This window comes from Humulus lupulus, chromosome 5, assembly GCF_963169125.1.
Source record: "Humulus lupulus chromosome 5, drHumLupu1.1, whole genome shotgun sequence".
Lineage (NCBI taxonomy): Eukaryota > Viridiplantae > Streptophyta > Magnoliopsida > Rosales > Cannabaceae > Humulus > Humulus lupulus.
Genome location: NC_084797.1, coordinates 174284592 through 174296708, shown reverse-complemented (window position 1 = coordinate 174296708; position 12117 = coordinate 174284592). Strand labels below are relative to the sequence as shown.

Genomic DNA, 12117 nt, shown 5'->3' with positions numbered 1-12117 from the left:
CTCAAATGTGAGAAAATCATTAATGGTCCACATCAATATTGCGTAAGATTAAACGAGTCTTTCCTATGGCCATCATAAGCAGTAACACCTTCATACCATAATCTACTTAAATCATCACAAGAGGAGAAGTTTTACATCAATATCATTACCAGGCTATGAAAGACCCCGATATCAACAACGTTAACATTGTGAACTTCCTTTTCATACACAACCAAGGCGGTAAATTGTACATAACCAATATAACAGGACAACAACTATACTAACTACTAAGGGAAGTATGTGGATTAATCACGTCAATAGAAAGAGCAAGTCGTATATACCTAGGTTCATTGCCAAAGTCAGACCATATCTCATCAATTGTTTTCCAAGTCGGTGAGTCAGTTGGGTGTCTCATCTTTCCATATTTTACACTCTCGTTGGCATGCCAAGTAAAACTTTTAGCATATTCGGCATTTCAACAAAACCTAACTAAATGAGGTATAGGTGGTAAGTACCATAACACCTTGGCAGTGACACAATCCTTAACCGCATTTGAAATCTTTTTCTTCTGTCATCTAGACTCACCACATGTCGGACATGCAATTACATATGCAAATCTCTTTCGAAATAGGATGCAATCGTTAGGACAAGGATGTACTTTTTCATGTTCCATGCCTAACGAACGTAATATCTTCATTGCATCATAAAAGCTTGATGGCATCTCATTATCTTTGAGTAATAATTCTCCTAAGAACAAAAGTAACTCTGAGAAACCCTTATCAGAAATACCATGTTTGGCCTTCAAATTATACAACCTACCGATGGTCAATAATTTTGGTGAACCTTTTACACTTAGGGTATATAGGATTATCAACATCTTCTAAGATGTTTTGAAATTTTTTTTGGATCCACACGGGATTCATATTGTGCATCATCAATCATTTCTGCAATGTAATCCTCTTCATAATCTAAATCAACATCCTTATCCTTCTTAGAGGTTCCTTCCTCCCTAAGATTAATCATTTCTTCATGAAAAAACCAAACCTTTATAACTCTTGTCTATCGTGTTCCTAAATAAGTGTTCCTTCATTGTAATAAGTTTAATATTTACTAACCTTAAGACACAGACAAGGAACAAAATACATATTTTCTAAATTTCTTGCACATAACTGCAAGAAATACTCAACACCTTCCCTATATTTCACTGATAGTCTATCTAAAGATAACCAATCACTGTCCATTGTCAATTTTCTAAGAAACAAAACAAACAAGCCAAAAAATTCAAAATTTTCCAAAGACTAGATTTACTATATTAAAATATAATTGGGCAGCATCTCCCCTATTTTCATAGCATTCCAAAATTCATATATTACATAAAGACATCACATATTAATACACAAAAATCAAACAACAATAGCAATATGCATAAGTATCAATTAATATCAAACATGCATAACTATCAATGTTATTTTCTTGAAAAAAAATAGGTAGCATTTCCACTATTTCTACAACATTTCTCAATTTTAAAGTACCTATACACAAATATCAAACAATCTATCAACATGCATAATTCCAAACTTATATCACCGCCGCACACAGTCCCAGAATTTGTCTTTACTAAATTTTAATCCTTAATTCTATTAAATTTAATATAATCTTATATCTTTCAATATATATATAATCTATTAAAGTTTCATTGAATTACCTCGTCCAAGATAAATGCTTAGCCGTCAAATGGGATCACCACCAAATCCAATCAATCGCAAAAAAAAAGTGAACCATAAACACAATTTTACAATTTCAATATTAAGTAATTTAAACCAAATTATTAAAACTAACTTAACTAAATTAAAAAAAAAATGAAAAACAATTAACCTCACCTCTATGGAGGTGGCGATGGGCGGAGGCTCGAAGCCATCCATAAATGTGAACACCACAACAAAAAGCGCCAAACTAACCAAAATTAAAAATTTACAATTGACAATTAAAACTAATTATATAATTATATTACAAAATTAAAATAAATTATTGAAATGGGAATATTTTTGTAATTTTCCCTTATTCACCAAGTGCTCTTGGAATGGGCTCATCCTCCTCATCGCCGACGTTCAAGAGAAGTCGAGAATGGGGGAGACATGTGGGAGAGGTGCGAAAACTAGTGGGGGAAAGGCAGAAACCCGTGGCTGAAGGTGTTAAGTCTAGTTTAGGTGTGTTCTTAGAGTTTTTTTAGGTGTTTATTTTTAAGGTTTATTGTTGACTTGTGCAGAATTATGCTTGGTTTGTCTTGTTTTAGGTACTTTGGACTTGACAGGTGAATTGGATGATAGTTGAGGAAATTGGAGCAAGAAACGGTAATTTTCAAAGAGTTCTTGAAGTATTTTTGAAGTTGGATTACCGTAGCCACACAATGTTGAACTGTAGTTGCGCTATTGCATTTTTTTAGGGTTTTTTTCGCTATAGCAAACAGTGCCCCTGTGCTACATTTAGTGCCCCTGCGCTATGCAAAGTCAGAGAAGCCTAAAAAACTAGTTCAAAGTAGCGCCCCTGCGCTACTGATGGCACCCTTGCGCTACTGATGGCGACCTTACGCCACTTCGAAGGAAAATTCTATTTTGAGCCTTTTAACGAGGGTTTTTTGGTCTTTTCACTTGTAATCATTAGGGTTCTATAAAAACACATTAAGAACGTCTTTTCTTAGTGGCTGAACCCAAGGGAATTGTGAGAGCTTCTACGGAGTTTGGCATAAACACTTCAATCATCTTCAATTCCTCTATTTTGTTTCTCACTATTTTCTGGTTTTTATGTTTTTCCTTTTTATTTGGACGTTGATTATTAAGATGTTGAACGACTAAGTTATTTTCTAGGGTGTTAATGGATTCTCGTGAACCTTTATTTTAAATTAATGCAAGTTTTGTGAATTAAATTTAATCTTGTGATTTATTCAATTTGAATCTAATGCTTGTGACTGATTGATCACCATTGACATGAAATATATAATTTTGATTCAAAATCTGAGAAGTGGGAATTGAATATGTTGTAATTGAATTAACATAGATTTCATATTAGGACGAGAGTACCTGTGTGGTCTATGTAGTTTTAGGGTTGTTAATCTTAATGCCTATCATATGTGTATTTATCATAGAGATGTATAAAATTTGAATAGGATTGAGACTTATATATCCTAGTACAAATATAAGTTATCATTGCTCACCTGCTGTCACAATAGAAAATTTAATAGTAAGATTTGTGTTAATGAGAATTAAAGGGGATGGTTGATGAAATTGATTAACCTAGTTTTTAATCCATTAAATTTTCTTGATGCTGTTTATTTTCAGTTCTTGAAGTTAATTTCAGTTTTTGTCGTAGATTTTTAGTTAATTCTTGTGACTCGATTATTCTTAGCCAAATAGAAATAGTAGTTAATTCTTGGTACTTAATATACAGTCCTCGTGGTAACTATCTCACTTACTCTTTATTACTTGTTACGATTACGTGCACTTGCGTATCGATTTTACACAACAAGTTTTTGGTGCCGTTGCTGGGGAATTGTTTTATTAATATCAAAAAAATTAATTTGTTTTCTAATTTGGTTGTTTTTCTTTTATATCGTTCTAATTTTGGTTTCTCGCAATCTATGATTTCAAGTGTTAACATAGTTTATGTGACTACAGGGGTCTGAATCAAGAGTGCCTGTTGATCTTGAAATTGAGAAAACGTGTAGAAGAAATTAGAAACAGAAAATGTTAGAAAGAATGGCTCAAAATAGAGGTAACGGATGGGTTAACAACATTGCTCTGGACAACGATGAGAATATTAATACTGAGATAGCAGGGAGTAATGTTGGAGGAGTAGCTGGTAATGTTTGTGTTGCAGGAGTTGCTGAACGAGTTGCACCAGTTCAACAACCAATACAAAGAAGTTTGAGGGACTATGAGCTACCTACTATTACGGGGGCATAGTCATGCATTAGACCTCCAGTGGTTGAGGCTAATAATTTTGAAATTAAGCCTGCTATTCTGCAAATGGTATAATCATCAATTCAATTTGGGGGATCACCAATGGAAGATTCAAACTTACATTTGGCTGATTTCATAGAGCTCTGCGCCACATTTAAGATGAACGGAGTGAAAAATGATGCGGTGAGGTTAATGCTGTTCCCATTTTCACTAAGGGACTAAGCAAATAGTTGGCTTATTTCCTTGGAAGCCGATTCTATCACAACATAGGAGGAGCTCACTCAAAAAAATTTGGCCAAATCTTTCCCACCATTGTTGTCTGCAAGGTATAGAGGTGAAATTATCAATTTCAACCAAAGAGACGGTGAGTCACTTTATGATGTGTGGAAGGGGTTCAAGGAGCTGTTGAGAAAATTTCCCCATCATGGAATAAAAAATGGATGTTTGTCCATTTTTTTTTTTACAATGTTTTGTGTAGTACTACTAGCACAATCATTGATGCAACTTTGGGAGGAGCAGTCATGAGTAAGAGCACTAATGATGCTTATGAATTGTAGGAGGAGATGGCAATGAACCATTATTAGTGCCCATCAGAGAGGGAGACTCCAAGGAAGGTCGCTGGAATGCATGAATTAGATGCCAACTCAATGTTGTCAGCTTAAGTGACAACATTAACCAAACAGTTACAACAAAGCATCATTCAAGCTCAAGCTCCAGTTATGCAAATGCAGGTTATGTGTGAGTTATGTAGGGGACCACATTTGTTTGAGCAATGCACAACAAGAGATTTTAACAATATGCCTCTGGAGCAAGTCCAAGCAATAGGTAACTTTCAAAGGCCCTCAAATAACTCATACTCAATGAACTACAATCAAGGGTGGAGGAAGCACCCTAATTTCTAATGGACAAGTTGTTAAGGTAATAACCAGTAGTTTCAGCAGAGCCAACCTTAGTACCCAAGGCCTCTTCCTGGATTTTTTAAGCAGCAACAATTGAGACCTACACAATAGCTAATGCAAGTAAAACAAGATGGATAGGCTGAGGTGTTAACGGAATTTATGACAGAAACTAGGTCATAAGTTAGGAACTTGGAAACTCAGATTGGACAGTTTGCCAATTTAATGACAAGTCATGCTCAAGGAAATTTACCGAGCACTATTGATGTCAATCCAAAGGGGAATCCTAATGAACAGTGCCAAGCTATTACTTTGAGGAGCAGTACAGCTTATGAGGGACAAAGCATGGAAAAGACACTTGTACAGAAGTAGGATCAATAAGCACCTATCACATAGAACAAGCAGAAAGGTGAAGAGAAGGTTACTAAGAATCCTATAGAAAAAGAATTGGTACTTCCAGTGTCTATAGATCACCACATAAAGGTTCCATATCCACAGAGACTCCAAAAGAACCATCTTGACAAGAAGTTTGCAAAGTTCTTAGAGGTATTCAAGAGGCTGCATATCAACATCCTCTTTACAGAAGCACTAGAACAGATGCCCAGTTACGTTAAATTTATGAAAGATATTTTATCAAAGAAGAGAAATATGGAGGATTACAAGACTGTGGCATTGACCGAAGAGTGCAGCGCTATTCTGCAAAGGAAGCTTTCAGAGAAGTTGAGGGATCCTAGAAGTTTCACAGTCCCATGCACAATTGGAAACTTTGAGTGTAAGCACACGCTATGTGATTTGGGAGCTAGCATCAATCTCATGCCTCTATCAGTATTCAAAAGACTTTGTTTGGGTGAGACAAAGCCAACCACTATTACACTATAGTTGGCGGATCGATCAGTGGCCTATCCGAGGGGAATAATTGAAGATGTTCTAGTGAAGGTCGATAAATTTATTTTTCCAGCAGACTTTATTGTGTTGGACATGGAGGAAGATGAAAATGTCCCAAATACTCTTGGGAGACCTTTTCTAGCAACAGGAAAAGATCTCATTGATGTTCAAAAGGGAGAGCTTAAACTCAAAGTTCAAGGGAATGAGGTGGTATTAAATTTCATCCAGGAAATGACATATCTGATGGCTAGTGATAGTTGCTACAGTGTGGATGTGAAAGATAAAGAACTCTCAGGAAGAAGGGTGAGTAGTGATGCCTTACAGGTCATGTTGATAGGTAGTGAGGAAGATAATGATGATGTTGAGATGAGAGAATATGTAAAGTGGATTAGCTCTTACCAACTGTACAAGAAGAAATTTGAAGAGTTGGCGGAGGGTTTCAAACACCATGAACATTTATTCAGCAGCCACCACAATTGAATTTAAAGTCTCTTCTTGCTCATTTGTGTTATGCATACTTGGGTGAGAAGGAGACTTTACCGGTAATTGTTTCAGTTGATCTCTCAAAAACTGAATTGGAGAAATTGTTGAGGGTTTTAGGGGCTCGTAAATTGGCCATTAGGTGGACATTGGAGAATATGATAGGAATAAGCCGTTCAACTGTAATGCATAGAATCTTAATGGAGGAAGATAGCAAGCCATCTATAGAGGCTTAGAGAAAACTCAATCCAGCTATGAAGGAGGTTGTACTTGAGTAGATCGTTAAATGGTTGGACATCGGGGTGATCTACCCAATTTCTGATAGTGCTTGGGTGAGTCCAGTGCAGGTGAATCTAAAGAAGGGTGGAATAAGAGTAGTAAAGAATGAAAATCACGAGCTAATCCCAACTCGAACTGTGACCGGATAACACATTTGCATTGACTATTGCAAGTTAAATAAGGCGACAGGAAAAGATCATTTCCCACTTCCCTTTGTAGATCAGATGTTTGATAGGTTGGCTGGTTATGAGTATTATTTCTTCTTAGAGGGTTATTCAGGGTATCATCAAATTGTCATCGCACCAGAGGACCAAGAGAAAAGGACATTTGCATGTCCCTATGGCATGTTTTCTTTCAGGAGAATGCCATTCAGACTATGTAATGCACCAGCAACATTCCAACAGTGCATGATGGCTATCTTTTCGGATTTTGTGGAAAGGAGCATTGAGATTTTCATGGATGATTTTTCTATTTTTGGCTCTACGTTTGATGTGTGTTTGGGTAACTTGAAGAATGTATTGAACCGATGTGAAAAAGAAAATCTTGTGTTAACTTGGGAAAAATGCCATATTATGGTAAAAGAGGGCATAGTACTTAGGCACCGAATTTCTAGTAAAGATATTGAGGTGGATCGAGCCAAAATCTTAACAATAGAAAATATTCCATCACCAGTGTCAGTGAAAGGGGTAAGAAGTTTCCTTGGGCATGCTGGATTTTATTTAAGATTTATCAAGGATTTTCAAAAATCTCAAAGGCTCTTTCGACCTTTTTGATGAACGGTGTGCAATTTGATTTTAATGGAGATTGTTTAAAAGCTTTCCAAACTTTAAAAGAGAAGTTAATTTCTGCACTAATTGTTGCTGCACCAAAATGGGACCTTCCATTCGAATTGATGTGTGATGCTAGTGACTATGCAGTTTGGGTAGTCTTGGGTCAAAGAGTTCATAAGGTCTTTCATATTATTTATTATGGAAGAAGAACATTGGATGACACTCAGTTAAACTATGCCACCATAGAAAAGGAACAGCTTGCAATAGTGTTTGACTTTGATAAGTTTCGTCCCTATCTTGTTGGAAATAAGGTCATAGTGTACATTGATCATTCAGCAATAAAGTACCTCATGACAAAGAAAGATGCCAAGCCTCGATTGATTCAGTGGATATTGTTATTGAAAGAGTTTGATGTGGAGATAAGAGATAAGAAAGGAACAGAGAATTTGGTAGCAGACCACTTATCGAGGTTGGAGGTTGCAGAGACACCGAGTATGAAAGAAGTGCAGATAAATGACAGCTTCCCTGATGAGCAATTATTTGAAATTAGAGGAGAGTTGATTGGTTCGTGGTATGATGAGTATGTGAACTTCTTGGCAGCTAACATAGTTCCTTTGGTGATGTCTAGACAGCAGCTCAAAAAGTTTTATTCTGAAGTAAAACACTATTATTGGGAAGAACCAATCCTCTACAAGCATTGTGCCAATCATTTCATTCGTCGTTGCGTTCCTAAAGAGGAAATGTATTCCATAATGTCTCACTGCCACACGCTGCAATGTGGGGGACATTTTGGGGGCAATAGAACAGCAGCCAAGGTACTTCAATCAGGATTCTTCTGGCCAAGTCTTTTTAAAGATGCTCATAACTTCGTCAAGGCTTGTGATCATTGCCAACGAACTGGTAACATCTCAAGGAGGAACGATATGCCTTTGACAGGAATTTTGGAAGTGGAACTCTTCGATGTTAGGAGAATTGGCTTTATGGAGCCTTTTTCGTCACCATACAACAATCTTTATATATTGTTTGTTGTTGATTATGTATTGAACTGGGTTTAAGCAACAACAACACCAGCAAATGACGGCAAAACGGTTCTTAATTTCCTCCAAAAGTTTATTTTTACTCGATTTTGTACCCCTAAAGCTATTGTTTGCGATGAAGGGGGTCACTTCTGCAACAAACAATTTGGTACATTACTATCTAGATACGATGTTCATCATCAGACGGCCTTACCCTATCATCCTCAAAGCAATGGTCAAGCAGAGGCATCAAACAGAGAAGTAAAAAGCATTTAGAGAAGACAGTTCAAGGCTCTAGAAAATGTTGGTTGAAGAAGTTAGATGATGCATTGTGGCATATAGAACAGCTTTCAAAACCTCCATTGGGATGTCACCCTATAGATTGGTATTTGGGAAAGCGTGTCATCTTCCAATTGAGTTAGATCACTGTGCTTACTGGGCAATGAAGAAGCTAAACATGGACATGAGAGCAACTAGAGAGAAAAGATTGTTGCAACCAAATGAATTGGAAGAGTTCTAGAATGAAGCCTATAAGAACGCTAAGATTTATAAAGAAGGACTAAGGCTTGGCACAACAAGATTCTAGTGCAAAAAGAGTTCCAGACGTATCAACAAGTGTTATTATCCAACTCGAGGTTGAAACTCTTTTTGGGAAAGTTGATGTCCTGATGGTTCGGACCATATACCATTCTCAAGGCTTTTCCATATGGTGTGGTCGAAGTGAGTAATGAAAAGAAAGGAAGTTTCAAAGTGAATGGGCAAAGACTAAAATCGTACTTGGGTGGTTCGTATGACCAATCAAAGTATGTCATCCTCTTGGCGCCAATCTGAAGAGGAGTTAAGCATTCGGCTAAATGATGTTAACGACAGCGCTCTTGAGAGACATCTCAAGTTTTTAGTTTTTGTTATTTTCATTAGTTTCAATTTTTTAAGTTAAGAATTTATAATTTCACAATTTTATTTTGGTTTAGTTTATTTTTATTTATTTAGTTCTAGTTTTGTTTTCATTATGTAAATATTTATTTTTATTTTGATTTGTAATTAAAACCATGAAAAACGTGAAAATGTTCAAGCAGGGATCAAATTTTGGCTTTAAATAGTGCCCATGCGCCTCTACAGTGTCCCTGCAATATCGATTTTTGGAAAGAAAAAAAAAATTGGCCCAGGCTTTAGTGCCCCTGCGCCTATTCAAACGCCCCTGCGCTAGTTTTGGGACAGAGAGCTTGTTTCAGCAACTGGAGTAGTGGCTCCGGGCCTATACGAGCACCCCTGCACTAGTTCGAGGTTGTTAAAAAGGGCGAAGGTGGAGGGGGGGGGGGGGGGGGGTTAAACTTAAAAAATTTCAGAATTTCAAAACCCCTATTTTCTCCTTCTGCTCCACTTTGCCCAACCCAATCTTTATTTCCCTCATCTCACCTCAAAACCTCCATAACCACCCAATGTCCTCACCTATTTCATTATAAAACACCTCTAATCCAACAATAAATTAACACCCAAGCTTTAATTTCTTCCCCTTTTCACTTAAAACCAAAAAATAAAACAAAAACTCAAGCCCTAAGCCCCAATTATGAAATTAAAGAGGAAAGCTTTGGTTTTTGCAAGTTTTGGGTCTTCATCAACAAGAAATGGGTAGCAAATCATTATCAAGTAAGGGTTTACCTTTATCCCAATTTTTTTTTTCATTTGCTATTTGATTTATGAGATAAATTGAGCCTTGTGGGAGAGATTGGTATTAAACACGTGGAGGTGCTACCAAAATTTTAGTAGAATTATTGAAAGAAAAAAAAAAGGAAAAAAACAAAATTTCTTGATTTAAGGGTCAGTATTTATTGAGTTCTTAAAGTGAGAAGGAAGTTTTGTGCAGAAAAGTTGAAGATGGGACCAAAACCAAGAAGTTCTAAGGGGGTTGGTACGTCTAGAAAAAGGTGAGAACCCACACCATCCCCTGATTATGATGAAGATCGATTTGTTAGTAAGGAATCTAAAGAGTGGTATGAGGATATATGCTGAAAAGCAATAATTCCGAAAAGGGGAATGGAGTATAAAGTTGATCCTTATGATTGCTCCATCTATGAGCCTATTCGGGCTAACATTGCAAGAAGAGGGTGGGGTACCTTCGTGAGAGAGGAGTTGCCGGATGTGAACAAGTCATTGGTGTATGAGTTTTACGCCAATTGCAAAGAGATGAAGAATGGCATGGTATTTGTTAGAGGAATTCAAGTACCCCTCTCTATACAATCTGTAAAGGCTCTTTATGGCACTCAAAACCTTACTTTGGAAGAAGACGAATGTTCACATTTTCACAATGGGGACATTTACTATGAGAGAGTGGCGGAGGAGTTGTGTTTTCCAGGGGCTAGATGGATAGAGAAAAACAATGAACCCTAAAAGATCCCCTTGTATCAATTCAATAAGGAAGCTCGTACTTTGACCTATTTTGTGTCGTCTCAGTTCTTGCCTGTGATACACTTCACTAAGGTTACTCATGAGCAGGTTCTTTTAGTTTATTTCATAATGAAGGGGATGAAAATTGATCATGGGTGAGCAATTTGTAACAACATCAAGCATACCTCACGAGGCACTACTACTGGGAGACTAGGCCATGATTAATTTAACACAGAATTATGTTTAAGACATGGTGTTCCGCAATACACCACTGACATCCTTGCCACATGTGAGAAGCCCATTACTAGGGCCATTGTCACAAACTATTATGAGCCTATTTCTATGATGGAGTTTCAAGCTAAACTTGAACAGAAGAAGAAAGCCAAACAGTAGAAAGACCAGCAACAAGAAGCTGGTACTAGTGGAGAACCAATAGAATGGGACCAACCGAAACTTGCAATTGAGAGTCCCATGGATCCAAATTGGTAGTACATGGAGGAGTAATTTACCTTTTTAGCTTAACAAAACCACTACATGACGCAGCAAAACCAGCACCTGCACAATTATGTGGCTGAGTGGAATGCGTATCAGACATCCCATATTAACCAACTTAACATTTTGGTAAATCGTTGGTCTCTCAATGAGGAGGATCTCCATTACTCCAACTCTCCACCACAATTTCATCCATTTCAAGGCCCCCCACCGCCACCACCGTCTTGAAACACCATGCCAAGTAAGATAAGTTTCTTTTCCTTAGTTTTTATTTAAACATTGGGGACAATGTTTAGATTAGGTTTGGGGGAGGGCGCTTAATTTATGCTCGTTTTGTTTGTGTTGTTTTGTCATGTTTTTGTGTGTCTAGTTTGTGTTAGTTGTTTAATTTAGAGTTTTGTTTTAGTGTGTAGTGAGACAAACATGAATAATGGTTGACAACAATTGCCAATGAGAACAAAGTGAATGTTATGAGTATAATCCAAAGAAAATGAAATCTAAAAAATTTGTGTGCTTAATTGAACACTCTATTAGTTCACTTTAGTTTAGGCAACATTTGATGAATATCTTGTCATGATGTTTAAATTGATGTTTTTGACATGAATTATGCTTGCTGGAATTGGATTGTGGATTGATGAATGGGAAGTGGAAATTATTTTCTACAATTCTATAACTTGCTTACTTGTTATTTGAGGCGAAATAATATATCATGTATGCTTAAGAATATGATTTAGGCTATCATTTGGACCGTTTGAGCTTTTCTTGCTGACCTGAAATTAATTGATCCTTTGATTAACCCTTTTGAGCCTAACATTGTATCTTTTTGTTCTAAGCCACTATTTAAGCCTAATATTTGAAACTTGGTTAGATATCCATCCCTAATATACTATGAGCACGTAATTGAAAAAAGTTAAGGGGGTTGATTTGTAATGGGGTTTACTTGTGAATATAGTGGGATTAGAAAATGAAAAGTGTAAAA

General features: G+C 36.7%; 1 non-coding gene across 1 annotated transcript; it reads right to left on the bottom strand.

Annotated features, from left to right (window-relative positions):
* Positions 1–4259: 4259 nt before the first annotated feature.
* On the bottom strand, positions 4260–4366 carry LOC133780794 (small nucleolar RNA R71). Its single transcript, XR_009869611.1, has one exon. It is a non-coding gene; the product is annotated as a small nucleolar RNA R71 (small nucleolar RNA).
* Between the last annotated feature and the right edge of the window lie 7751 nt (positions 4367–12117).